Here is a 24,785-nt window from a genome sequence, read left to right on the forward strand (position 1 = left end):
GCCTTTTTAAGGACCTTCGATTAAAAAAAGCTGAGCTGCGTGGACAAATTACGCACGTCTACGTCTTAGAGGGATCTTCCCTGACCGGGAATCGAACCCGGGCCGCGGCGGTGAAAGCGCCGAATCCTAGCCACTAGACCACCAGGGAGGAGATGCTCTTGTGAGCCTGCCTTGCTCACTTCCTTATTGTGACTAAGCTAACTCCACTGTATAGATTGCCCATAAAGTACGAGTGGGGAAAAGTTAGGTGTCACACAGTGTGTTTGTCATAAGCAATTACCTTTATCCTCCTGCAAAAGCCTTTTTACTCTGCAATCACCTCTTGCTGGACAGCCTGCGCTGGAGCAGCCAGCATGAAAAGGGAGCTGAGTAAGGCAGGGCCTAGGGTCTCACCAGGGTGGCCGAGTGGTTAAGGCGTTGGACTTAAGATCCAATGGACAGTTGTCCGCATGGGTTCGAGCCCCATCCCTGGTATGGGTTTTCAGCGGGTGTGTAGGAACTTGCAGATGCTTTTTTAAAGCATTTTCCTCTGCCCTCCTCACCCTCCCAGTGCCCTTCCTTAACAGTCCCAATTCACGTCTCAGCTGTGGGGTCTGCTGCTACTCTGCACTTAGCATGGATGCTTCCCAAAGCAATGCAGTGCCACCTACGCAGAGCCCCTGCTTAGAGAAATACACCTCCTATGTCTTTTCCCACTGAAGGGAGCAGGAGGAAGTACTTGCTTCCTGGGGAACATGGGCCTGCCACTGGAATTTGTTAACCCGCCTCTTGCGGATTTCTCCCCTTTCTTTGATTTACACCTGCAGGCTCTCCCTTGCCATCGGAGCAGGATCTGCTGATGCAGGCCCGGCTGGATCAAATGTGCAAAGGCTTGTCCCCAGGCCTCGGGAAAAAATTGAGCAGAGATTCCCGCCTCCGCCTCCGCCTCCTCTTGCCTTCCGAACGGGCTTCCAAACGGGCAATGCCCTGACGGGTCCCCCACGCCCCATCCTGCCCATGCCCACACCCCTGTATATGAGGGTGACCCATGTCCCTCACCCTCCATGCTCGAACGGAAGACACGTGTGTCCTGAGGGGAGCGCCAGACAGGCATTTCTCCGGCCAGGCAGACCCCTGCAGCACCCGTTAGGCTCCAAAGCCTGTACATTCCCAAGATGCCACTGGTCACTATGCAAATCAGACAGCCCTGGCCACACCCTCTCCGCCGCTGGGCTCTGCTGCTTTCGGTACGTGCAGCTCAGCTTTTTCTTACCCTGAACCAGACTTCCGTTTCAGCAAAAAGGTGGGTTGCAGTGGGTCCGGGATGCCATTTGGAGACAAAGCCTGCGGCCCTGTCAAAGATGACTTCCTGCCGCACACCATGTGGTCAGAAGCCTACGAAAAGAAGCGCACCTCGGAATACAGAATCTCACTTCCTCAAGAGCCTTGCACAAGAGATTTTCCTCCCGCCGAGGAAAGCAACTCAAAGGGAACCTTGCGAAAATCAAATTAGGAGCCAGATTGCGGGATGCTAGGCAAACTGTTTGTCAGAAAAGCAAATTCATTTTGAGAAGCCCTGACCTGCGGGAAGGAAAAGCATTCAAGGGCAGAAGAAGGACTGTTCCCTGACCGGGAATCGAACCCGGGCCGCGGCGGTGAGAGCACCGAATCCTAACCACTAGACCACCAGGAAACCCACAGCCATACAGCAAAAGTTCCTACACTGCTCTCCTAGTGACAAAGCTCATGGGGGCTGAAAGCATATTTTATTCTACAGCGAATATGAATCAGAACTTGAAAAAACACTCATGATTCCACCAGACTGTTTGTCACTTCCAAGCACAGGCCATCCCCTCCCCCGTGCTACTGAACCGACGAATTCCTGTACAATCGGGATCCCCGGGAAATCACAAGAGGGACACCTAGTGGCCGCTGATAGCTCAAAGACAGCTGGTACACCTTCTCACACCTACCTCGTTATTCAGCTTGCTGGAAGAATACATTGCGAATGACCGATTCAAGAGTGCAAGGGAGAAGAGTGCTCCAAAGTAGATGTATACATCGCAGCCGGGTTTTCCAGCAATTTACCTTTCTGATGAGCTGGTACTGCACTTTACGCCCACATAGAGCACCTGACTGGGTGGGGGACTGCGTGCGCATGAAGGTGGCTGAGGGCAATGGGAGCAAAGCAACCTGGGACACAGGGGACCCAGCCCCTTTCCTCTGCTTTCGTCTATAGGTCGGGGTGCCTTTTTAAGGACCTTCGATTAAAAAAAGCTGAGCTGCGTGGACAAATTACGCACGTCTACGTCTTAGAGGGATCTTCCCTGACCGGGAATCGAACCCGGGCCGCGGCGGTGAAAGCGCCGAATCCTAGCCACTAGACCACCAGGGAGGAGATGCTTTTGTGAGCCTGCCTTGCTCACTTCCTTATTGTGACTAAGCTAACTCCACTGTATAGATTGCCCATAAAGTACGAGTGGGGAAAAGTTAGGTGTCACACAGTGTGTTTGTCATAAGCAATTACCTTTATCCTCCTGCAAAAGCCTTTTTACTCTGCAATCACCTCTTGCTGGACAGCCTGCGCTGGAGCAGCCAGCATGAAAAGGGAGCTGAGTAAGGCAGGGCCTAGGGTCTCACCAGGGTGGCCGAGTGGTTAAGGCGTTGGACTTAAGATCCAATGGACAGTTGTCCGCATGGGTTCGAGCCCCATCCCTGGTATGGGTTTTCAGCGGGTGTGTAGGAACTTGCAGATGCTTTTTTAAAGCATTTTCCTCTGCCCTCCTCACCCTCCCAGTGCCCTTCCTTAACAGTCCCAATTCACGTCTCAGCTGTGGGGTCTGCTGCTACTCTGCACTTAGCATGGATGCTTCCCAAAGCAATGCAGTGCCACCTACGCAGAGCCCCTGCTTAGAGAAATACACCTCCTATGTCTTTTCCCACTGAAGGGAGCAGGAGGAAGTACTTGCTTCCTGGGGAACATGGGCCTGCCACTGGAATTTGTTAACCCGCCTCTTGCGGATTTCTCCCCTTTCTTTGATTTACACCTGCAGGCTCTCCCTTGCCATCGGAGCAGGATCTGCTGATGCAGGCCCGGCTGGATCAAATGTGCAAAGGCTTGTCCCCAGGCCTCGGGAAAAAATTGAGCAGAGATTCCCGCCTCCGCCTCCGCCTCCTCTTGCCTTCCGAACGGGCTTCCAAACGGGCAATGCCCTGACGGGTCCCCCACGCCCCATCCTGCCCATGCCCACACCCCTGTATATGAGGGTGACCCATGTCCCTCACCCTCCATGCTCGAACGGAAGACACGTGTGTCCTGAGGGGAGCGCCAGACAGGCATTTCTCCGGCCAGGCAGACCCCTGCAGCACCCGTTAGGCTCCAAAGCCTGTACATTCCCAAGATGCCACTGGTCACTATGCAAATCAGACAGCCCTGGCCACACCCTCTCCGCCGCTGGGCTCTGCTGCTTTCGGTACGTGCAGCTCAGCTTTTTCTTACCCTGAACCAGACTTCCGTTTCAGCAAAAAGGTGGGTTGCAGTGGGTCCGGGATGCCATTTGGAGACAAAGCCTGCGGCCCTGTCAAAGATGACTTCCTGCCGCACACCATGTGGTCAGAAGCCTACGAAAAGAAGCGCACCTCGGAATACAGAATCTCACTTCCTCAAGAGCCTTGCACAAGAGATTTTCCTCCCGCCGAGGAAAGCAACTCAAAGGGAACCTTGCGAAAATCAAATTAGGAGCCAGATTGCGGGATGCTAGGCAAACTGTTTGTCAGAAAAGCAAATTCATTTTGAGAAGCCCTGACCTGCGGGAAGGAAAAGCATTCAAGGGCAGAAGAAGGACTGTTCTCTGACCGGGAATCGAACCCGGGCCGCGGCGGTGAGAGCGCCGAATCCTAACCACTAGACCACCAGGGAACCCAGAGCCATACAGCAAAAGTTCCTACACTGCTCTCCTAGTGACAAAGCTCATGGGGGCTGAAAGCATATTTTATTCTACAGCGAATATGAATCAGAACTTGAAAAAACACTCATGATTCCACCAGACTGTTTGTCACTTCCAAGCACAGGCCATCCCCTCCCCCGTGCTACTGAACCGACGAATTCCTGTACAATCGGGATCCCCGGGAAATCACAAGAGGGACACCTAGTGGCCGCTGATAGCTCAAAGACAGCTGGTACACCTTCTCACACCTACCTCGTTATTCAGCTTGCTGGAAGAATACATTGCGAATGACCGATTCAAGAGTGCAAGGGAGAAGAGTGCTCCAAAGTAGATGTATACATCGCAGCCGGGTTTTCCAGCAATTTACCTTTCTGATGAGCTGGTACTGCACTTTACGCCCACATAGAGCACCTGACTGGGTGGGGGACTGCGTGCGCATGAAGGTGGCTGAGGGCAATGGGAGCAAAGCAACCTGGGACACAGGGGACCCAGCCCCTTTCCTCTGCTTTCGTCTATAGGTCGGGGTGCCTTTTTAAGGACCTTCGATTAAAAAAAGCTGAGCTGCGTGGACAAATTACGCACGTCTACGTCTTAGAGGGATCTTCCCTGACCGGGAATCGAACCCGGGCCGCGGCGGTGAAAGCGCCGAATCCTAGCCACTAGACCACCAGGGAGGAGATGCTCTTGTGAGCCTGCCTTGCTCACTTCCTTATTGTGACTAAGCTAACTCCACTGTATAGATTGCCCATAAAGTACGAGTGGGGAAAAGTTAGGTGTCACACAGTGTGTTTGTCATAAGCAATTACCTTTATCCTCCTGCAAAAGCCTTTTTACTCTGCAATCACCTCTTGCTGGACAGCCTGCGCTGGAGCAGCCAGCATGAAAAGGGAGCTGAGTAAGGCAGGGCCTAGGGTCTCACCAGGGTGGCCGAGTGGTTAAGGCGTTGGACTTAAGATCCAATGGACAGTTGTCCGCATGGGTTCGAGCCCCATCCCTGGTATGGGTTTTCAGCGGGTGTGTAGGAACTTGCAGATGCTTTTTTAAAGCATTTTCCTCTGCCCTCCTCACCCTCCCAGTGCCCTTCCTTAACAGTCCCAATTCACGTCTCAGCTGTGGGGTCTGCTGCTACTCTGCACTTAGCATGGATGCTTCCCAAAGCAATGCAGTGCCACCTACGCAGAGCCCCTGCTTAGAGAAATACACCTCCTATGTCTTTTCCCACTGAAGGGAGCAGGAGGAAGTACTTGCTTCCTGGGGAACATGGGCCTGCCACTGGAATTTGTTAACCCGCCTCTTGCGGATTTCTCCCCTTTCTTTGATTTACACCTGCAGGCTCTCCCTTGCCATCGGAGCAGGATCTGCTGATGCAGGCCCGGCTGGATCAAATGTGCAAAGGCTTGTCCCCAGGCCTCGGGAAAAAATTGAGCAGAGATTCCCGCCTCCGCCTCCGCCTCCTCTTGCCTTCCGAACGGGCTTCCAAACGGGCAATGCCCTGACGGGTCCCCCACGCCCCATCCTGCCCATGCCCACACCCCTGTATATGAGGGTGACCCATGTCCCTCACCCTCCATGCTCGAACGGAAGACACGTGTGTCCTGAGGGGAGCGCCAGACAGGCATTTCTCCGGCCAGGCAGACCCCTGCAGCACCCGTTAGGCTCCAAAGCCTGTACATTCCCAAGATGCCACTGGTCACTATGCAAATCAGACAGCCCTGGCCACACCCTCTCCGCCGCTGGGCTCTGCTGCTTTCGGTACGTGCAGCTCAGCTTTTTCTTACCCTGAACCAGACTTCCGTTTCAGCAAAAAGGTGGGTTGCAGTGGGTCCGGGATGCCATTTGGAGACAAAGCCTGCGGCCCTGTCAAAGATGACTTCCTGCCGCACACCATGTGGTCAGAAGCCTACGAAAAGAAGCGCACCTCGGAATACAGAATCTCACTTCCTCAAGAGCCTTGCACAAGAGATTTTCCTCCCGCCGAGGAAAGCAACTCAAAGGGAACCTTGCGAAAATCAAATTAGGAGCCAGATTGCGGGATGCTAGGCAAACTGTTTGTCAGAAAAGCAAATTCATTTTGAGAAGCCCTGACCTGCGGGAAGGAAAAGCATTCAAGGGCAGAAGAAGGACTGTTCCCTGACCGGGAATCGAACCCGGGCCGCGGCGGTGAGAGCGCCGAATCCTAACCACTAGACCACCAGGGAACCCAGAGCCATACAGCAAAAGTTCCTACACTGCTCTCCTAGTGACAAAGCTCATGGGGGCTGAAAGCATATTTTATTCTACAGCGAATATGAATCAGAACTTGAAAAAACACTCATGATTCCACCAGACTGTTTGTCACTTCCAAGCACAGGCCATCCCCTCCCCCGTGCTACTGAACCGACGAATTCCTGTACAATCGGGATCCCCGGGAAATCACAAGAGGGACACCTAGTGGCCGCTGATAGCTCAAAGACAGCTGGTACACCTTCTCACACCTACCTCGTTATTCAGCTTGCTGGAAGAATACATTGCGAATGACCGATTCAAGAGTGCAAGGGAGAAGAGTGCTCCAAAGTAGATGTATACATCGCAGCCGGGTTTTCCAGCAATTTACCTTTCTGATGAGCTGGTACTGCACTTTACGCCCACATAGAGCACCTGACTGGGTGGGGGACTGCGTGCGCATGAAGGTGGCTGAGGGCAATGGGAGCAAAGCAACCTGGGACACAGGGGACCCAGCCCCTTTCCTCTGCTTTCGTCTATAGGTCGGGGTGCCTTTTTAAGGACCTTCGATTAAAAAAAGCTGAGCTGCGTGGACAAATTACGCACGTCTACGTCTTAGAGGGATCTTCCCTGACCGGGAATCGAACCCGGGCCGCGGCGGTGAAAGCGCCGAATCCTAGCCACTAGACCACCAGGGAGGAGATGCTCTTGTGAGCCTGCCTTGCTCACTTCCTTATTGTGACTAAGCTAACTCCACTGTATAGATTGCCCATAAAGTACGAGTGGGGAAAAGTTAGGTGTCACACAGTGTGTTTGTCATAAGCAATTACCTTTATCCTCCTGCAAAAGCCTTTTTACTCTGCAATCACCTCTTGCTGGACAGCCTGCGCTGGAGCAGCCAGCATGAAAAGGGAGCTGAGTAAGGCAGGGCCTAGGGTCTCACCAGGGTGGCCGAGTGGTTAAGGCGTTGGACTTAAGATCCAATGGACAGTTGTCCGCATGGGTTCGAGCCCCATCCCTGGTATGGGTTTTCAGCGGGTGTGTAGGAACTTGCAGATGCTTTTTTAAAGCATTTTCCTCTGCCTTCCTCACCCTCCCAGTGCCCTTCCTTAACAGTCCCAATTCACGTCTCAGCTGTGGGGTCTGCTGCTACTCTGCACTTAGCATGGATGCTTCCCAAAGCAATGCAGTGCCACCTACGCAGAGCCCCTGCTTAGAGAAATACACCTCCTATGTCTTTTCCCACTGAAGGGAGCAGGAGGAAGTACTTGCTTCCTGGGGAACATGGGCCTGCCACTGGAATTTGTTAACCCGCCTCTTGCGGATTTCTCCCCTTTCTTTGATTTACACCTGCAGGCTCTCCCTTGCCATCGGAGCAGGATCTGCTGATGCAGGCCCGGCTGGATCAAATGTGCAAAGGCTTGTCCCCAGGCCTCGGGAAAAAATTGAGCAGAGATTCCCGCCTCCGCCTCCGCCTCCTCTTGCCTTCCGAACGGGCTTCCAAACGGGCAATGCCCTGACGGGTCCCCCACGCCCCATCCTGCCCATGCCCACACCCCTGTATATGAGGGTGACCCATGTCCCTCACCCTCCATGCTCGAACGGAAGACACGTGTGTCCTGAGGGGAGCGCCAGACAGGCATTTCTCCGGCCAGGCAGACCCCTGCAGCACCCGTTAGGCTCCAAAGCCTGTACATTCCCAAGATGCCACTGGTCACTATGCAAATCAGACAGCCCTGGCCACACCCTCTCCGCCGCTGGGCTCTGCTGCTTTCGGTACGTGCAGCTCAGCTTTTTCTTACCCTGAACCAGACTTCCGTTTCAGCAAAAAGGTGGGTTGCAGTGGGTCCGGGATGCCATTTGGAGACAAAGCCTGCGGCCCTGTCAAAGATGACTTCCTGCCGCACACCATGTGGTCAGAAGCCTACGAAAAGAAGCGCACCTCGGAATACAGAATCTCACTTCCTCAAGAGCCTTGCACAAGAGATTTTCCTCCCGCCGAGGAAAGCAACTCAAAGGGAACCTTGCGAAAATCAAATTAGGAGCCAGATTGCGGGATGCTAGGCAAACTGTTTGTCAGAAAAGCAAATTCATTTTGAGAAGCCCTGACCTGCGGGAAGGAAAAGCATTCAAGGGCAGAAGAAGGACTGTTCCCTGACCGGGAATCGAACCCGGGCCGCGGCGGTGAGAGCACCGAATCCTAACCACTAGACCACCAGGAAACCCACAGCCATACAGCAAAAGTTCCTACACTGCTCTCCTAGTGACAAAGCTCATGGGGGCTGAAAGCATATTTTATTCTACAGCGAATATGAATCAGAACTTGAAAAAACACTCATGATTCCACCAGACTGTTTGTCACTTCCAAGCACAGGCCATCCCCTCCCCCGTGCTACTGAACCGACGAATTCCTGTACAATCGGGATCCCCGGGAAATCACAAGAGGGACACCTAGTGGCCGCTGATAGCTCAAAGACAGCTGGTACACCTTCTCACACCTACCTCGTTATTCAGCTTGCTGGAAGAATACATTGCGAATGACCGATTCAAGAGTGCAAGGGAGAAGAGTGCTCCAAAGTAGATGTATACATCGCAGCCGGGTTTTCCAGCAATTTACCTTTCTGATGAGCTGGTACTGCACTTTACGCCCACATAGAGCACCTGACTGGGTGGGGGACTGCGTGCGCATGAAGGTGGCTGAGGGCAATGGGAGCAAAGCAACCTGGGACACAGGGGACCCAGCCCCTTTCCTCTGCTTTCGTCTATAGGTCGGGGTGCCTTTTTAAGGACCTTCGATTAAAAAAAGCTGAGCTGCGTGGACAAATTACGCACGTCTACGTCTTAGAGGGATCTTCCCTGACCGGGAATCGAACCCGGGCCGCGGCGGTGAAAGCGCCGAATCCTAGCCACTAGACCACCAGGGAGGAGATGCTCTTGTGAGCCTGCCTTGCTCACTTCCTTATTGTGACTAAGCTAACTCCACTGTATAGATTGCCCATAAAGTACGAGTGGGGAAAAGTTAGGTGTCACACAGTGTGTTTGTCATAAGCAATTACCTTTATCCTCCTGCAAAAGCCTTTTTACTCTGCAATCACCTCTTGCTGGACAGCCTGCGCTGGAGCAGCCAGCATGAAAAGGGAGCTGAGTAAGGCAGGGCCTAGGGTCTCACCAGGGTGGCCGAGTGGTTAAGGCGTTGGACTTAAGATCCAATGGACAGTTGTCCGCATGGGTTCGAGCCCCATCCCTGGTATGGGTTTTCAGCGGGTGTGTAGGAACTTGCAGATGCTTTTTTAAAGCATTTTCCTCTGCCCTCCTCACCCTCCCAGTGCCCTTCCTTAACAGTCCCAATTCACGTCTCAGCTGTGGGGTCTGCTGCTACTCTGCACTTAGCATGGATGCTTCCCAAAGCAATGCAGTGCCACCTACGCAGAGCCCCTGCTTAGAGAAATACACCTCCTATGTCTTTTCCCACTGAAGGGAGCAGGAGGAAGTACTTGCTTCCTGGGGAACATGGGCCTGCCACTGGAATTTGTTAACCCGCCTCTTGCGGATTTCTCCCCTTTCTTTGATTTACACCTGCAGGCTCTCCCTTGCCATCGGAGCAGGATCTGCTGATGCAGGCCCGGCTGGATCAAATGTGCAAAGGCTTGTCCCCAGGCCTCGGGAAAAAATTGAGCAGAGATTCCCGCCTCCGCCTCCGCCTCCTCTTGCCTTCCGAACGGGCTTCCAAACGGGCAATGCCCTGACGGGTCCCCCACGCCCCATCCTGCCCATGCCCACACCCCTGTATATGAGGGTGACCCATGTCCCTCACCCTCCATGCTCGAACGGAAGACACGTGTGTCCTGAGGGGAGCGCCAGACAGGCATTTCTCCGGCCAGGCAGACCCCTGCAGCACCCGTTAGGCTCCAAAGCCTGTACATTCCCAAGATGCCACTGGTCACTATGCAAATCAGACAGCCCTGGCCACACCCTCTCCGCCGCTGGGCTCTGCTGCTTTCGGTACGTGCAGCTCAGCTTTTTCTTACCCTGAACCAGACTTCCGTTTCAGCAAAAAGGTGGGTTGCAGTGGGTCCGGGATGCCATTTGGAGACAAAGCCTGCGGCCCTGTCAAAGATGACTTCCTGCCGCACACCATGTGGTCAGAAGCCTACGAAAAGAAGCGCACCTCGGAATACAGAATCTCACTTCCTCAAGAGCCTTGCACAAGAGATTTTCCTCCCGCCGAGGAAAGCAACTCAAAGGGAACCTTGCGAAAATCAAATTAGGAGCCAGATTGCGGGATGCTAGGCAAACTGTTTGTCAGAAAAGCAAATTCATTTTGAGAAGCCCTGACCTGCGGGAAGGAAAAGCATTCAAGGGCAGAAGAAGGACTGTTCCCTGACCGGGAATCGAACCCGGGCCGCGGCGGTGAGAGCGCCGAATCCTAACCACTAGACCACCAGGGAACCCAGAGCCATACAGCAAAAGTTCCTACACTGCTCTCCTAGTGACAAAGCTCATGGGGGCTGAAAGCATATTTTATTCTACAGCGAATATGAATCAGAACTTGAAAAAACACTCATGATTCCACCAGACTGTTTGTCACTTCCAAGCACAGGCCATCCCCTCCCCCGTGCTACTGAACCGACGAATTCCTGTACAATCGGGATCCCCGGGAAATCACAAGAGGGACACCTAGTGGCCGCTGATAGCTCAAAGACAGCTGGTACACCTTCTCACACCTACCTCGTTATTCAGCTTGCTGGAAGAATACATTGCGAATGACCGATTCAAGAGTGCAAGGGAGAAGAGTGCTCCAAAGTAGATGTATACATCGCAGCCGGGTTTTCCAGCAATTTACCTTTCTGATGAGCTGGTACTGCACTTTACGCCCACATAGAGCACCTGACTGGGTGGGGGACTGCGTGCGCATGAAGGTGGCTGAGGGCAATGGGAGCAAAGCAACCTGGGACACAGGGGACCCAGCCCCTTTCCTCTGCTTTCGTCTATAGGTCGGGGTGCCTTTTTAAGGACCTTCGATTAAAAAAAGCTGAGCTGCGTGGACAAATTACGCACGTCTACGTCTTAGAGGGATCTTCCCTGACCGGGAATCGAACCCGGGCCGCGGCGGTGAAAGCGCCGAATCCTAGCCACTAGACCACCAGGGAGGAGATGCTCTTGTGAGCCTGCCTTGCTCACTTCCTTATTGTGACTAAGCTAACTCCACTGTATAGATTGCCCATAAAGTACGAGTGGGGAAAAGTTAGGTGTCACACAGTGTGTTTGTCATAAGCAATTACCTTTATCCTCCTGCAAAAGCCTTTTTACTCTGCAATCACCTCTTGCTGGACAGCCTGCGCTGGAGCAGCCAGCATGAAAAGGGAGCTGAGTAAGGCAGAGCCTAGGGTCTCACCAGGGTGGCCGAGTGGTTAAGGCGTTGGACTTAAGATCCAATGGACAGTTGTCCGCATGGGTTCGAGCCCCATCCCTGGTATGGGTTTTCAGCGGGTGTGTAGGAACTTGCAGATGCTTTTTTAAAGCATTTTCCTCTGCCCTCCTCACCCTCCCAGTGCCCTTCCTTAACAGTCCCAATTCACGTCTCAGCTGTGGGGTCTGCTGCTACTCTGCACTTAGCATGGATGCTTCCCAAAGCAATGCAGTGCCACCTACGCAGAGCCCCTGCTTAGAGAAATACACCTCCTATGTCTTTTCCCACTGAAGGGAGCAGGAGGAAGTACTTGCTTCCTGGGGAACATGGGCCTGCCACTGGAATTTGTTAACCCGCCTCTTGCGGATTTCTCCCCTTTCTTTGATTTACACCTGCAGGCTCTCCCTTGCCATCGGAGCAGGATCTGCTGATGCAGGCCCGGCTGGATCAAATGTGCAAAGGCTTGTCCCCAGGCCTCGGGAAAAAATTGAGCAGAGATTCCCGCCTCCGCCTCCGCCTCCTCTTGCCTTCCGAACGGGCTTCCAAACGGGCAATGCCCTGACGGGTCCCCCACGCCCCATCCTGCCCATGCCCACACCCCTGTATATGAGGGTGACCCATGTCCCTCACCCTCCATGCTCGAACGGAAGACACGTGTGTCCTGAGGGGAGCGCCAGACAGGCATTTCTCCGGCCAGGCAGACCCCTGCAGCACCCGTTAGGCTCCAAAGCCTGTACATTCCCAAGATGCCACTGGTCACTATGCAAATCAGACAGCCCTGGCCACACCCTCTCCGCCGCTGGGCTCTGCTGCTTTCGGTACGTGCAGCTCAGCTTTTTCTTACCCTGAACCAGACTTCCGTTTCAGCAAAAAGGTGGGTTGCAGTGGGTCCGGGATGCCATTTGGAGACAAAGCCTGCGGCCCTGTCAAAGATGACTTCCTGCCGCACACCATGTGGTCAGAAGCCTACGAAAAGAAGCGCACCTCGGAATACAGAATCTCACTTCCTCAAGAGCCTTGCACAAGAGATTTTCCTCCCGCCGAGGAAAGCAACTCAAAGGGAACCTTGCGAAAATCAAATTAGGAGCCAGATTGCGGGATGCTAGGCAAACTGTTTGTCAGAAAAGCAAATTCATTTTGAGAAGCCCTGACCTGCGGGAAGGAAAAGCATTCAAGGGCAGAAGAAGGACTGTTCCCTGACCGGGAATCGAACCCGGGCCGCGGCGGTGAGAGCACCGAATCCTAACCACTAGACCACCAGGAAACCCACAGCCATACAGCAAAAGTTCCTACACTGCTCTCCTAGTGACAAAGCTCATGGGGGCTGAAAGCATATTTTATTCTACAGCGAATATGAATCAGAACTTGAAAAAACACTCATGATTCCACCAGACTGTTTGTCACTTCCAAGCACAGGCCATCCCCTCCCCCGTGCTACTGAACCGACGAATTCCTGTACAATCGGGATCCCCGGGAAATCACAAGAGGGACACCTAGTGGCCGCTGATAGCTCAAAGACAGCTGGTACACCTTCTCACACCTACCTCGTTATTCAGCTTGCTGGAAGAATACATTGCGAATGACCGATTCAAGAGTGCAAGGGAGAAGAGTGCTCCAAAGTAGATGTATACATCGCAGCCGGGTTTTCCAGCAATTTACCTTTCTGATGAGCTGGTACTGCACTTTACGCCCACATAGAGCACCTGACTGGGTGGGGGACTGCGTGCGCATGAAGGTGGCTGAGGGCAATGGGAGCAAAGCAACCTGGGACACAGGGGACCCAGCCCCTTTCCTCTGCTTTCGTCTATAGGTCGGGGTGCCTTTTTAAGGACCTTCGATTAAAAAAAGCTGAGCTGCGTGGACAAATTACGCACGTCTACGTCTTAGAGGGATCTTCCCTGACCGGGAATCGAACCCGGGCCGCGGCGGTGAAAGCGCCGAATCCTAGCCACTAGACCACCAGGGAGGAGATGCTTTTGTGAGCCTGCCTTGCTCACTTCCTTATTGTGACTAAGCTAACTCCACTGTATAGATTGCCCATAAAGTACGAGTGGGGAAAAGTTAGGTGTCACACAGTGTGTTTGTCATAAGCAATTACCTTTATCCTCCTGCAAAAGCCTTTTTACTCTGCAATCACCTCTTGCTGGACAGCCTGCGCTGGAGCAGCCAGCATGAAAAGGGAGCTGAGTAAGGCAGGGCCTAGGGTCTCACCAGGGTGGCCGAGTGGTTAAGGCGTTGGACTTAAGATCCAATGGACAGTTGTCCGCATGGGTTCGAGCCCCATCCCTGGTATGGGTTTTCAGCGGGTGTGTAGGAACTTGCAGATGCTTTTTTAAAGCATTTTCCTCTGCCCTCCTCACCCTCCCAGTGCCCTTCCTTAACAGTCCCAATTCACGTCTCAGCTGTGGGGTCTGCTGCTACTCTGCACTTAGCATGGATGCTTCCCAAAGCAATGCAGTGCCACCTACGCAGAGCCCCTGCTTAGAGAAATACACCTCCTATGTCTTTTCCCACTGAAGGGAGCAGGAGGAAGTACTTGCTTCCTGGGGAACATGGGCCTGCCACTGGAATTTGTTAACCCGCCTCTTGCGGATTTCTCCCCTTTCTTTGATTTACACCTGCAGGCTCTCCCTTGCCATCGGAGCAGGATCTGCTGATGCAGGCCCGGCTGGATCAAATGTGCAAAGGCTTGTCCCCAGGCCTCGGGAAAAAATTGAGCAGAGATTCCCGCCTCCGCCTCCGCCTCCTCTTGCCTTCCGAACGGGCTTCCAAACGGGCAATGCCCTGACGGGTCCCCCACGCCCCATCCTGCCCATGCCCACACCCCTGTATATGAGGGTGACCCATGTCCCTCACCCTCCATGCTCGAACGGAAGACACGTGTGTCCTGAGGGGAGCGCCAGACAGGCATTTCTCCGGCCAGGCAGACCCCTGCAGCACCCGTTAGGCTCCAAAGCCTGTACATTCCCAAGATGCCACTGGTCACTATGCAAATCAGACAGCCCTGGCCACACCCTCTCCGCCGCTGGGCTCTGCTGCTTTCGGTACGTGCAGCTCAGCTTTTTCTTACCCTGAACCAGACTTCCGTTTCAGCAAAAAGGTGGGTTGCAGTGGGTCCGGGATGCCATTTGGAGACAAAGCCTGCGGCCCTGTCAAAGATGACTTCCTGCCGCACACCATGTGGTCAGAAGCCTACGAAAAGAAGCGCACCTCGGAATACAGAATCTCACTTCCTCAAGAGCCTTGCACAAGAGATTTTCCTCCCGCCGAGGAAAGCAACTCAAAGGGAACCTTGCGAAAATCAAATTAGGAGCCAGATTGCGGGATGCTAGGCAAACTGTTTGTCAGAAAAGCAAATTCATTTTGAGAAGCCCTGACCTGCGGGAAGGAAAAGCATTCAAGGGCAGAAGAAGGACTGTTCTCTGACCGGGAATCGAACCCGGGCCGCGGCGGTGAGAGCGCCGAATCCTAACCACTAGACCACCAGGGAACCCAGAGCCATACAGCAAAAGTTCCTACACTGCTCTCCTAGTGACAAAGCTCATGGGGGCTGAAAGCATATTTTATTCTACAGCGAATATGAATCAGAACTTGAAAAAACACTCATGATTCCACCAGACTGTTTGTCACTTCCAAGCACAGGCCATCCCCTCCCCCGTGCTACTGAACCGACGAATTCCTGTACAATCGGGATCCCCGGGAAATCACAAGAGGGACACCTAGTGGCCGCTGATAGCTCAAAGACAGCTGGTACACCTTCTCACACCTACCTCGTTATTCAGCTTGCTGGAAGAATACATTGCGAATGACCGATTCAAGAGTGCAAGGGAGAAGAGTGCTCCAAAGTAGATGTATACATCGCAGCCGGGTTTTCCAGCAATTTACCTTTCTGATGAGCTGGTACTGCACTTTACGCCCACATAGAGCACCTGACTGGGTGGGGGACTGCGTGCGCATGAAGGTGGCTGAGGGCAATGGGAGCAAAGCAACCTGGGACACAGGGGACCCAGCCCCTTTCCTCTGCTTTCGTCTATAGGTCGGGGTGCCTTTTTAAGGACCTTCGATTAAAAAAAGCTGAGCTGCGTGGACAAATTACGCACGTCTACGTCTTAGAGGGATCTTCCCTGACCGGGAATCGAACCCGGGCCGCGGCGGTGAAAGCGCCGAATCCTAGCCACTAGACCACCAGGGAGGAGATGCTCTTGTGAGCCTGCCTTGCTCACTTCCTTATTGTGACTAAGCTAACTCCACTGTATAGATTGCCCATAAAGTACGAGTGGGGAAAAGTTAGGTGTCACACAGTGTGTTTGTCATAAGCAATTACCTTTATCCTCCTGCAAAAGCCTTTTTACTCTGCAATCACCTCTTGCTGGACAGCCTGCGCTGGAGCAGCCAGCATGAAAAGGGAGCTGAGTAAGGCAGGGCCTAGGGTCTCACCAGGGTGGCCGAGTGGTTAAGGCGTTGGACTTAAGATCCAATGGACAGTTGTCCGCATGGGTTCGAGCCCCATCCCTGGTATGGGTTTTCAGCGGGTGTGTAGGAACTTGCAGATGCTTTTTTAAAGCATTTTCCTCTGCCCTCCTCACCCTCCCAGTGCCCTTCCTTAACAGTCCCAATTCACGTCTCAGCTGTGGGGTCTGCTGCTACTCTGCACTTAGCATGGATGCTTCCCAAAGCAATGCAGTGCCACCTACGCAGAGCCCCTGCTTAGAGAAATACACCTCCTATGTCTTTTCCCACTGAAGGGAGCAGGAGGAAGTACTTGCTTCCTGGGGAACATGGGCCTGCCACTGGAATTTGTTAACCCGCCTCTTGCGGATTTCTCCCCTTTCTTTGATTTACACCTGCAGGCTCTCCCTTGCCATCGGAGCAGGATCTGCTGATGCAGGCCCGGCTGGATCAAATGTGCAAAGGCTTGTCCCCAGGCCTCGGGAAAAAATTGAGCAGAGATTCCCGCCTCCGCCTCCGCCTCCTCTTGCCTTCCGAACGGGCTTCCAAACGGGCAATGCCCTGACGGGTCCCCCACGCCCCATCCTGCCCATGCCCACACCCCTGTATATGAGGGTGACCCATGTCCCTCACCCTCCATGCTCGAACGGAAGACACGTGTGTCCTGAGGGGAGCGCCAGACAGGCATTTCTCCGGCCAGGCAGACCCCTGCAGCACCCGTTAGGCTCCAAAGCCTGTACATTCCCAAGATGCCACTGGTCACTATGCAAATCAGACAGCCCTGGCCACACCCTCTCCGCCGCTGGGCTCTGCTGCTTTCGGTACGTGCAGCTCAGCTTTTTCTTACCCTGAACCAGACTTCCGTTTCAGCAAAAAGGTGGGTTGCAGTGGGTCCGGGATGCCATTTGGAGACAAAGCCTGCGGCCCTGTCAAAGATGACTTCCTGCCGCACACCATGTGGTCAGAAGCCTACGAAAAGAAGCGCACCTCGGAATACAGAATCTCACTTCCTCAAGAGCCTTGCACAAGAGATTTTCCTCCCGCCGAGGAAAGCAACTCAAAGGGAACCTTGCGAAAATCAAATTAGGAGCCAGATTGCGGGATGCTAGGCAAACTGTTTGTCAGAAAAGCAAATTCATTTTGAGAAGCCCTGACCTGCGGGAAGGAAAAGCATTCAAGGGCAGAAGAAGGACTGTTCCCTGACCGGGAATCGAACCCGGGCCGCGGCGGTGAGAGCGCCGAATCCTAACCACTAGACCACCAGGGAACCCAGAGCCATACAGCAAAAGTTCCTACACTGCTCTCCTAGTGACAAAGCTCATGGGGGCTGAAAGCATATTTTATTCTACAGCGAATATGAATCAGAACTTGAAAAAACACTCATGATTCCACCAGACTGTTTGTCACTTCCAAGCACAGGCCATCCCCTCCCCCGTGCTACTGAACCGACGAATTCCTGTACAATCGGGATCCCCGGGAAATCACAAGAGGGACACCTAGTGGCCGCTGATAGCTCAAAGACAGCTGGTACACCTTCTCACACCTACCTCGTTATTCAGCTTGCTGGAAGAATACATTGCGAATGACCGATTCAAGAGTGCAAGGGAGAAGAGTGCTCCAAAGTAGATGTATACATCGCAGCCGGGTTTTCCAGCAATTTACCTTTCTGATGAGCTGGTACTGCACTTTACGCCCACATAGAGCACCTGACTGGGTGGGGGACTGCGTGCGCATGAAGGTGGCTGAGGGCAATGGGAGCAAAGCAACCTGGGACACAGGGGACCCAGCCCCTTTCCTCTGCTTTCGTCTATAGGTCGGGGTGCCTTTTTAAGGACCTTCGATTAAAAAAAGCTGAGCTGCGTGGACAAATTACGCACGTCTACGTCTTAGAGGGATCTTCCCTGACCGGGAATCGAACCCGGGCCGCGGCGGTGAAAGCGCCGAATCCTAGCCACTAGACCACCAGGGAGGAGATGCTCTTGTGAGCCTGCCTTGCTCACTTCCTTATTGTGACTAAGCTAACTCCACTGTATAGATTGCCCATAAAGTACGAGTGGGGAAAAGTTAGGTGTCACACAGTGTGTTTGTCATAAGCAATTACCTTTATCCTCCTGCAAAAGCCTTTTTACTCTGCAATCACCTCTTGCTGGACAGCCTGCGCTGGAGCAGCCAGCATGAAAAGGGAGCTGAGTAAGGCAGAGCCTAGGGTCTCACCAGGGTGGCCGAGTGGTTAAGGCGTTGGACTTAAGATCCAATGGACAGTTGTCCGCATGGGTTCGAGCCCCATCCCTGGTATGGGTTTTCAGCGGGTGTGTAGGAACTTGCAGATGCTTTTTTAAAGCATTTTCCTCTGCCCTCCTCACCCTCCCAGTGCCCTTCCTTAACAGTCCCAATTCACGTCTCAGCTGTGGGGTCTGCTGCTACTCTGCACTTAGCATGGATGCTTCCCAAAGCAATGCAGTGCCACCTACGCAGAGCCCCTGCTTAGAGAAATACACCTCCTATGTCTTTTCCCACTGAAGGGAGCAGGAGGAAGTACTTGCTTCCTGGGGAACATGGGCCTGCCACTGGAATTTGTTAACCCGCCTCTTGCGGATTTCTCCCCTTTCTTTGATTTACACCTGCAGGCTCTCCCTTGCCATCGGAGCAGGATCTGCTGATGCAGGCCCGGCTGGATCAAATGTGCAAAGGCTTGTCCCCAGGCCTCGGGAAAAAATTGAGCAGAGATTCCCGCCTCCGCCTCCGCCTCCTCTTGCCTTCCGAACGGGCTTCCAAACGGGCAATGCCCTGACGGGTCCCCCACGCCCCATCCTGCCCATGCCCACACCCCTGTATATGAGGGTGACCCATGTCCCTCACCCTCCATGCTCGAACGGAAGACACGTGTGTCCTGAGGGGAGCGCCAGACAGGCATTTCTCCGGCCAGGCAGACCCCTGCAGCACCCGTTAGGCTCCAAAGCCTGTACATTCCCAAGATGCCACTGGTCACTATGCAAATCAGACAGCCCTGGCCACACCCTCTCCGCCGCTGGGCTCTGCTGCTTTCGGTACGTGCAGCTCAGCTTTTTCTTACCCTGAACCAGACTTCCGTTTCAGCAAAAAGGTGGGTTGCAGTGGGTCCGGGATGCCATTTGGAGACAAAGCCTGCGGCCCTGTCAAAGATGACTTCCTGCCGCACACCATGTGGTCAGAAGCCTACGAAAAGAAGCGCACCTCGGAATACAGAATCTCACTTCCTCAAGAGCCTTGCACAAGAGATTTTCCTCCCGCCGAGGAAAGCAACTCAAAGGGAACCTTGCGAAAATCAAATTAGGAGCCAGATTGCGGGATGCTAGGCAAACTGTTTGTCAGAAAAGCAAATTCATTTTGAGAAGCCCTGACCTGCGGGAAGGAAAAGCATTCAAGGGCAGAAGAAGGACTGTTCCCTGACCGGGAATCGAACCCGGGCCGCGGCGGTGAGAGCACCGAATCCTAACCACTAGACCACCAGGAAACCCACAGCCATACAGCAAAAGTTCCTACACTGCTCTCCTAGTGACAAAGCTCATGGGGGCTGAAAGCATATTTTATTCTACAGCGAATATGAATCAGAACTTGAAAAAACACTCATGATTCCACCAGACTGTTTGTCACTTCCAAGCACAGGCCATCCCCTCCCCCGTGCTACTGAACCGACGAATTCCTGTACAATCGGGATCCCCGGGAAATCACAAGAGGGACACCTAGTGGCCGCTGATAGCTCAAAGACAGCTGGTACACCTTCTCACACCTACCTCGTTATTCAGCTTGCTGGAAGAATACATTGCGAATGACCGATTCAAGAGTGCAAGGGAGAAGAGTGCTCCAAAGTAGATGTATACATCGCAGCCGGGTTTTCCAGCAATTTACCTTTCTGATGAGCTGGTACTGCACTTTACGCCCACATAGAGCACCTGACTGGGTGGGGGACTGCGTGCGCATGAAGGTGGCTGAGGGCAATGGGAGCAAAGCAACCTGGGACACAGGGGACCCAGCCCCTTTCCTCTGCTTTCGTCTATAGGTCGGGGTGCCTTTTTAAGGACCTTCGATTAAAAAAAGCTGAGCTGCGTGGACAAATTACGCACGTCTACGTCTTAGAGGGATCTTCCCTGACCGGGAATCGAACCCGGGCCGCGGCGGTGAAAGCGCCGAATCCTAGCCACTAGACCACCAGGGAGGAGATGCTTTTGTGAGCCTGCCTTGCTCACTTCCTTATTGTGACTAAGCTAACTCCACTGTATAGATTGCCCATAAAGTACGAGTGGGGAAAAGTTAGGTGTCACACAGTGTGTTTGTCATAAGCAATTACCTTTATCCTCCTGCAAAAGCCTTTTTACTCTGCAATCACCTCTTGCTGGACAGCCTGCGCTGGAGCAGCCAGCATGAAAAGGGAGCTGAGTAAGGCAGGGCCTAGGGTCTCACCAGGGTGGCCGAGTGGTTAAGGCGTTGGACTTAAGATCCAATGGACAGTTGTCCGCATGGGTTCGAGCCCCATCCCTGGTATGGGTTTTCAGCGGGTGTGTAGGAACTTGCAGATGCTTTTTTAAAGCATTTTCCTCTGCCCTCCTCACCCTCCCAGTGCCCTTCCTTAACAGTCCCAATTCACGTCTCAGCTGTGGGGTCTGCTGCTACTCTGCACTTAGCATGGATGCTTCCCAAAGCAATGCAGTGCCACCTACGCAGAGCCCCTGCTTAGAGAAATACACCTCCTATGTCTTTTCCCACTGAAGGGAGCAGGAGGAAGTACTTGCTTCCTGGGGAACATGGGCCTGCCACTGGAATTTGTTAACCCGCCTCTTGCGGATTTCTCCCCTTTCTTTGATTTACACCTGCAGGCTCTCCCTTGCCATCGGAGCAGGATCTGCTGATGCAGGCCCGGCTGGATCAAATGTGCAAAGGCTTGTCCCCAGGCCTCGGGAAAAAATTGAGCAGAGATTCCCGCCTCCGCCTCCGCCTCCTCTTGCCTTCCGAACGGGCTTCCAAACGGGCAATGCCCTGACGGGTCCCCCACGCCCCATCCTGCCCATGCCCACACCCCTGTATATGAGGGTGACCCATGTCCCTCACCCTCCATGCTCGAACGGAAGACACGTGTGTCCTGAGGGGAGCGCCAGACAGGCATTTCTCCGGCCAGGCAGACCCCTGCAGCACCCGTTAGGCTCCAAAGCCTGTACATTCCCAAGATGCCACTGGTCACTATGCAAATCAGACAGCCCTGGCCACACCCTCTCCGCCGCTGGGCTCTGCTGCTTTCGGTACGTGCAGCTCAGCTTTTTCTTACCCTGAACCAGACTTCCGTTTCAGCAAAAAGGTGGGTTGCAGTGGGTCCGGGATGCCATTTGGAGACAAAGCCTGCGGCCCTGTCAAAGATGACTTCCTGCCGCACACCATGTGGTCAGAAGCCTACGAAAAGAAGCGCACCTCGGAATACAGAATCTCACTTCCTCAAGAGCCTTGCACAAGAGATTTTCCTCCCGCCGAGGAAAGCAACTCAAAGGGAACCTTGCGAAAATCAAATTAGGAGCCAGATTGCGGGATGCTAGGCAAACTGTTTGTCAGAAAAGCAAATTCATTTTGAGAAGCCCTGACCTGCGGGAAGGAAAAGCATTCAAGGGCAGAAGAAGGACTGTTCTCTGACCGGGAATCGAACCCGGGCCGCGGCGGTGAGAGCGCCGAATCCTAACCACTAGACCACCAGGGAACCCAGAGCCATACAGCAAAAGTTCCTACACTGCTCTCCTAGTGACAAAGCTCATGGGGGCTGAAAGCATATTTTATTCTACAGCGAATATGAATCAGAACTTGAAAAAACACTCATGATTCCACCAGACTGTTTGTCACTTCCAAGCACAGGCCATCCCCTCCCCCGTGCTACTGAACCGACGAATTCCTGTACAATCGGGATCCCCGGGAAATCACAAGAGGGACACCTAGTGGCCGCTGATAGCTCAAAGACAGCTGGTACACCTTCTCACACCTACCTCGTTATTCAGCTTGCTGGAAGAATACATTGCGAATGACCGATTCAAGAGTGCAAGGGAGAAGAGTGCTCCAAAGTAGATGTATACATCGCAGCCGGGTTTTCCAGCAATTTACCTTTCTGATGAGCTGGTACTGCACTTTACGCCCACATAGAGCACCTGACTGGGTGGGGGACTGCGTGCGCATGAAGGTGGCTGAGGGCAATGGGAGCAAAGCAACCTGGGACACAGGGGACCCAGCCCCTTTCCTCTGCTTTCGTCTATAGGTCGGGGTGCCTTTTTAAGGACCTTCGATTAAAAAAAGCTGAGCTGCGTGGACAAATTACGCACGTCTACGTCTTAGAGGGATCTTCCCTGACCGGGAATCGAACCCGGGCCGCGGCGGTGAAAGCGCCGAATCCTAGCCACTAGACCACCAGGGAGGAGATGCTCTTGTGAGCCTGCCTTGCTCACTTCCTTATTGTGACTAAGCTAACTCCACTGTATAGATTGCCCATAAAGTACGAGTGGGGAAAAGTTAGGTGTCACACAGTGTGTTTGTCATAAGCAATTACCTTTATCCTCCTGCAAAAGCCTTTTTACTCTGCAATCACCTCTTGCTGGACAGCCTGCGCTGGAGCAGCCAGCATGAAAAGGGAGCTGAGTAAGGCAGGGCCTAGGGTCTCACCAGGGTGGCCGAGTGGTTAAGGCGTTGGACTTAAGATCCAATGGACAGTTGTCCGCATGGGTTCGAGCCCCATCCCTGGTATGGGTTTTCAGCGGGTGTGTAGGAACTTGCAGATGCTTTTTTAAAGCATTTTCCTCTGCCCTCCTCACCCTCCCAGTGCCCTTCCTTAACAGTCCCAATTCACGTCTCAGCTGTGGGGTCTGCTGCTACTCTGCACTTAGCATGGATGCTTCCCAAAGCAATGCAGTGCCACCTACGCAGAGCCCCTGCTTAGAGAAATACACCTCCTATGTCTTTTCCCACTGAAGGGAGCAGGAGGAAGTACTTGCTTCCTGGGGAACATGGGCCTGCCACTGGAATTTGTTAACCCGCCTCTTGCGGATTTCTCCCCTTTCTTTGATTTACACCTGCAGGCTCTCCCTTGCCATCGGAGCAGGATCTGCTGATGCAGGCCCGGCTGGATCAAATGTGCAAAGGCTTGTCCCCAGGCCTCGGGAAAAAATTGAGCAGAGATTCCCGCCTCCGCCTCCGCCTCCTCTTGCCTTCCGAACGGGCTTCCAAACGGGCAATGCCCTGACGGGTCCCCCACGCCCCATCCTGCCCATGCCCACACCCCTGTATATGAGGGTGACCCATGTCCCTCACCCTCCATGCTCGAACGGAAGACACGTGTGTCCTGAGGGGAGCGCCAGACAGGCATTTCTCCGGCCAGGCAGACCCCTGCAGCACCCGTTAGGCTCCAAAGCCTGTACATTCCCAAGATGCCACTGGTCACTATGCAAATCAGACAGCCCTGGCCACACCCTCTCCGCCGCTGGGCTCTGCTGCTTTCGGTACGTGCAGCTCAGCTTTTTCTTACCCTGAACCAGACTTCCGTTTCAGCAAAAAGGTGGGTTGCAGTGGGTCCGGGATGCCATTTGGAGACAAAGCCTGCGGCCCTGTCAAAGATGACTTCCTGCCGCACACCATGTGGTCAGAAGCCTACGAAAAGAAGCGCACCTCGGAATACAGAATCTCACTTCCTCAAGAGCCTTGCACAAGAGATTTTCCTCCCGCCGAGGAAAGCAACTCAAAGGGAACCTTGCGAAAATCAAATTAGGAGCCAGATTGCGGGATGCTAGGCAAACTGTTTGTCAGAAAAGCAAATTCATTTTGAGAAGCCCTGACCTGCGGGAAGGAAAAGCATTCAAGGGCAGAAGAAGGACTGTTCCCTGACCGGGAATCGAACCCGGGCCGCGGCGGTGAGAGCACCGAATCCTAACCACTAGACCACCAGGAAACCCACAGCCATACAGCAAAAGTTCCTACACTGCTCTCCTAGTGACAAAGCTCATGGGGGCTGAAAGCATATTTTATTCTACAGCGAATATGAATCAGAACTTGAAAAAACACTCATGATTCCACCAGACTGTTTGTCACTTCCAAGCACAGGCCATCCCCTCCCCCGTGCTACTGAACCGACGAATTCCTGTACAATCGGGATCCCCGGGAAATCACAAGAGGGACACCTAGTGGCCGCTGATAGCTCAAAGACAGCTGGTACACCTTCTCACACCTACCTCGTTATTCAGCTTGCTGGAAGAATACATTGCGAATGACCGATTCAAGAGTGCAAGGGAGAAGAGTGCTCCAAAGTAGATGTATACATCGCAGCCGGGTTTTCCAGCAATTTACCTTTCTGATGAGCTGGTACTGCACTTTACGCCCACATAGAGCACCTGACTGGGTGGGGGACTGCGTGCGCATGAAGGTGGCTGAGGGCAATGGGAGCAAAGCAACCTGGGACACAGGGGACCCAGCCCCTTTCCTCTGCTTTCGTCTATAGGTCGGGGTGCCTTTTTAAGGACCTTCGATTAAAAAAAGCTGAGCTGCGTGGACAAATTACGCACGTCTACGTCTTAGAGGGATCTTCCCTGACCGGGAATCGAACCCGGGCCGCGGCGGTGAAAGCGCCGAATCCTAGCCACTAGACCACCAGGGAGGAGATGCTTTTGTGAGCCTGCCTTGCTCACTTCCTTATTGTGACTAAGCTAACTCCACTGTATAGATTGCCCATAAAGTACGAGTGGGGAAAAGTTAGGTGTCACACAGTGTGTTTGTCATAAGCAATTACCTTTATCCTCCTGCAAAAG

At 53.4% G+C, this 24,785-nt stretch overlaps 23 non-coding genes across 23 annotated transcripts; 8 read left to right on the forward strand and 15 right to left on the reverse strand.

Annotated features, from left to right (window-relative positions):
* Nucleotides 1-76: 76 nt before the first annotated feature.
* Nucleotides 77-148, reverse strand: TRNAE-UUC (transfer RNA glutamic acid (anticodon UUC)). Its single transcript has one exon. It is a non-coding gene; the product is annotated as a tRNA-Glu (tRNA).
* Nucleotides 149-2,302: 2,154 nt separating this feature from the next.
* On the reverse strand, nt 2,303-2,374 carry TRNAE-UUC (transfer RNA glutamic acid (anticodon UUC)). The gene has a single exon. It is a non-coding gene; the product is annotated as a tRNA-Glu (tRNA).
* Nucleotides 2,375-4,528: 2,154 nt separating this feature from the next.
* On the reverse strand, nt 4,529-4,600 carry TRNAE-UUC (transfer RNA glutamic acid (anticodon UUC)). Its single transcript has one exon. It is a non-coding gene; the product is annotated as a tRNA-Glu (tRNA).
* A 1,452-nt stretch (nt 4,601-6,052) lies between these two features.
* Nucleotides 6,053-6,124, reverse strand: TRNAE-CUC (transfer RNA glutamic acid (anticodon CUC)). The gene has a single exon. It is a non-coding gene; the product is annotated as a tRNA-Glu (tRNA).
* Nucleotides 6,125-6,754: 630 nt separating this feature from the next.
* TRNAE-UUC (transfer RNA glutamic acid (anticodon UUC)) lies at nt 6,755-6,826 on the reverse strand. The gene has a single exon. It is a non-coding gene; the product is annotated as a tRNA-Glu (tRNA).
* Nucleotides 6,827-7,069: 243 nt separating this feature from the next.
* TRNAL-UAA (transfer RNA leucine (anticodon UAA)) lies at nt 7,070-7,152 on the forward strand. Its single transcript has one exon. It is a non-coding gene; the product is annotated as a tRNA-Leu (tRNA).
* Nucleotides 7,153-8,980: 1,828 nt separating this feature from the next.
* TRNAE-UUC (transfer RNA glutamic acid (anticodon UUC)) lies at nt 8,981-9,052 on the reverse strand. Its single transcript has one exon. It is a non-coding gene; the product is annotated as a tRNA-Glu (tRNA).
* Nucleotides 9,053-9,295: 243 nt separating this feature from the next.
* Nucleotides 9,296-9,378, forward strand: TRNAL-UAA (transfer RNA leucine (anticodon UAA)). The gene has a single exon. It is a non-coding gene; the product is annotated as a tRNA-Leu (tRNA).
* A 1,126-nt stretch (nt 9,379-10,504) lies between these two features.
* On the reverse strand, nt 10,505-10,576 carry TRNAE-CUC (transfer RNA glutamic acid (anticodon CUC)). The gene has a single exon. It is a non-coding gene; the product is annotated as a tRNA-Glu (tRNA).
* A 630-nt stretch (nt 10,577-11,206) lies between these two features.
* TRNAE-UUC (transfer RNA glutamic acid (anticodon UUC)) lies at nt 11,207-11,278 on the reverse strand. Its single transcript has one exon. It is a non-coding gene; the product is annotated as a tRNA-Glu (tRNA).
* A 243-nt stretch (nt 11,279-11,521) lies between these two features.
* On the forward strand, nt 11,522-11,604 carry TRNAL-UAA (transfer RNA leucine (anticodon UAA)). The gene has a single exon. It is a non-coding gene; the product is annotated as a tRNA-Leu (tRNA).
* Nucleotides 11,605-13,432: 1,828 nt separating this feature from the next.
* Nucleotides 13,433-13,504, reverse strand: TRNAE-UUC (transfer RNA glutamic acid (anticodon UUC)). The gene has a single exon. It is a non-coding gene; the product is annotated as a tRNA-Glu (tRNA).
* A 243-nt stretch (nt 13,505-13,747) lies between these two features.
* TRNAL-UAA (transfer RNA leucine (anticodon UAA)) lies at nt 13,748-13,830 on the forward strand. Its single transcript has one exon. It is a non-coding gene; the product is annotated as a tRNA-Leu (tRNA).
* A 1,828-nt stretch (nt 13,831-15,658) lies between these two features.
* TRNAE-UUC (transfer RNA glutamic acid (anticodon UUC)) lies at nt 15,659-15,730 on the reverse strand. The gene has a single exon. It is a non-coding gene; the product is annotated as a tRNA-Glu (tRNA).
* Nucleotides 15,731-15,973: 243 nt separating this feature from the next.
* Nucleotides 15,974-16,056, forward strand: TRNAL-UAA (transfer RNA leucine (anticodon UAA)). Its single transcript has one exon. It is a non-coding gene; the product is annotated as a tRNA-Leu (tRNA).
* Nucleotides 16,057-17,182: 1,126 nt separating this feature from the next.
* On the reverse strand, nt 17,183-17,254 carry TRNAE-CUC (transfer RNA glutamic acid (anticodon CUC)). The gene has a single exon. It is a non-coding gene; the product is annotated as a tRNA-Glu (tRNA).
* Nucleotides 17,255-17,884: 630 nt separating this feature from the next.
* On the reverse strand, nt 17,885-17,956 carry TRNAE-UUC (transfer RNA glutamic acid (anticodon UUC)). The gene has a single exon. It is a non-coding gene; the product is annotated as a tRNA-Glu (tRNA).
* Nucleotides 17,957-18,199: 243 nt separating this feature from the next.
* Nucleotides 18,200-18,282, forward strand: TRNAL-UAA (transfer RNA leucine (anticodon UAA)). Its single transcript has one exon. It is a non-coding gene; the product is annotated as a tRNA-Leu (tRNA).
* Nucleotides 18,283-20,110: 1,828 nt separating this feature from the next.
* Nucleotides 20,111-20,182, reverse strand: TRNAE-UUC (transfer RNA glutamic acid (anticodon UUC)). The gene has a single exon. It is a non-coding gene; the product is annotated as a tRNA-Glu (tRNA).
* Nucleotides 20,183-20,425: 243 nt separating this feature from the next.
* Nucleotides 20,426-20,508, forward strand: TRNAL-UAA (transfer RNA leucine (anticodon UAA)). The gene has a single exon. It is a non-coding gene; the product is annotated as a tRNA-Leu (tRNA).
* Nucleotides 20,509-22,336: 1,828 nt separating this feature from the next.
* Nucleotides 22,337-22,408, reverse strand: TRNAE-UUC (transfer RNA glutamic acid (anticodon UUC)). The gene has a single exon. It is a non-coding gene; the product is annotated as a tRNA-Glu (tRNA).
* A 243-nt stretch (nt 22,409-22,651) lies between these two features.
* Nucleotides 22,652-22,734, forward strand: TRNAL-UAA (transfer RNA leucine (anticodon UAA)). Its single transcript has one exon. It is a non-coding gene; the product is annotated as a tRNA-Leu (tRNA).
* Nucleotides 22,735-24,562: 1,828 nt separating this feature from the next.
* Nucleotides 24,563-24,634, reverse strand: TRNAE-UUC (transfer RNA glutamic acid (anticodon UUC)). Its single transcript has one exon. It is a non-coding gene; the product is annotated as a tRNA-Glu (tRNA).
* Between the last annotated feature and the right edge of the window lie 151 nt (nt 24,635-24,785).

The sequence above is a fragment of the Triturus cristatus genome, chromosome 5_2 (genome assembly GCF_964204655.1).
Source record: "Triturus cristatus chromosome 5_2, aTriCri1.1, whole genome shotgun sequence".
Lineage (NCBI taxonomy): Eukaryota > Metazoa > Chordata > Amphibia > Caudata > Salamandridae > Triturus > Triturus cristatus.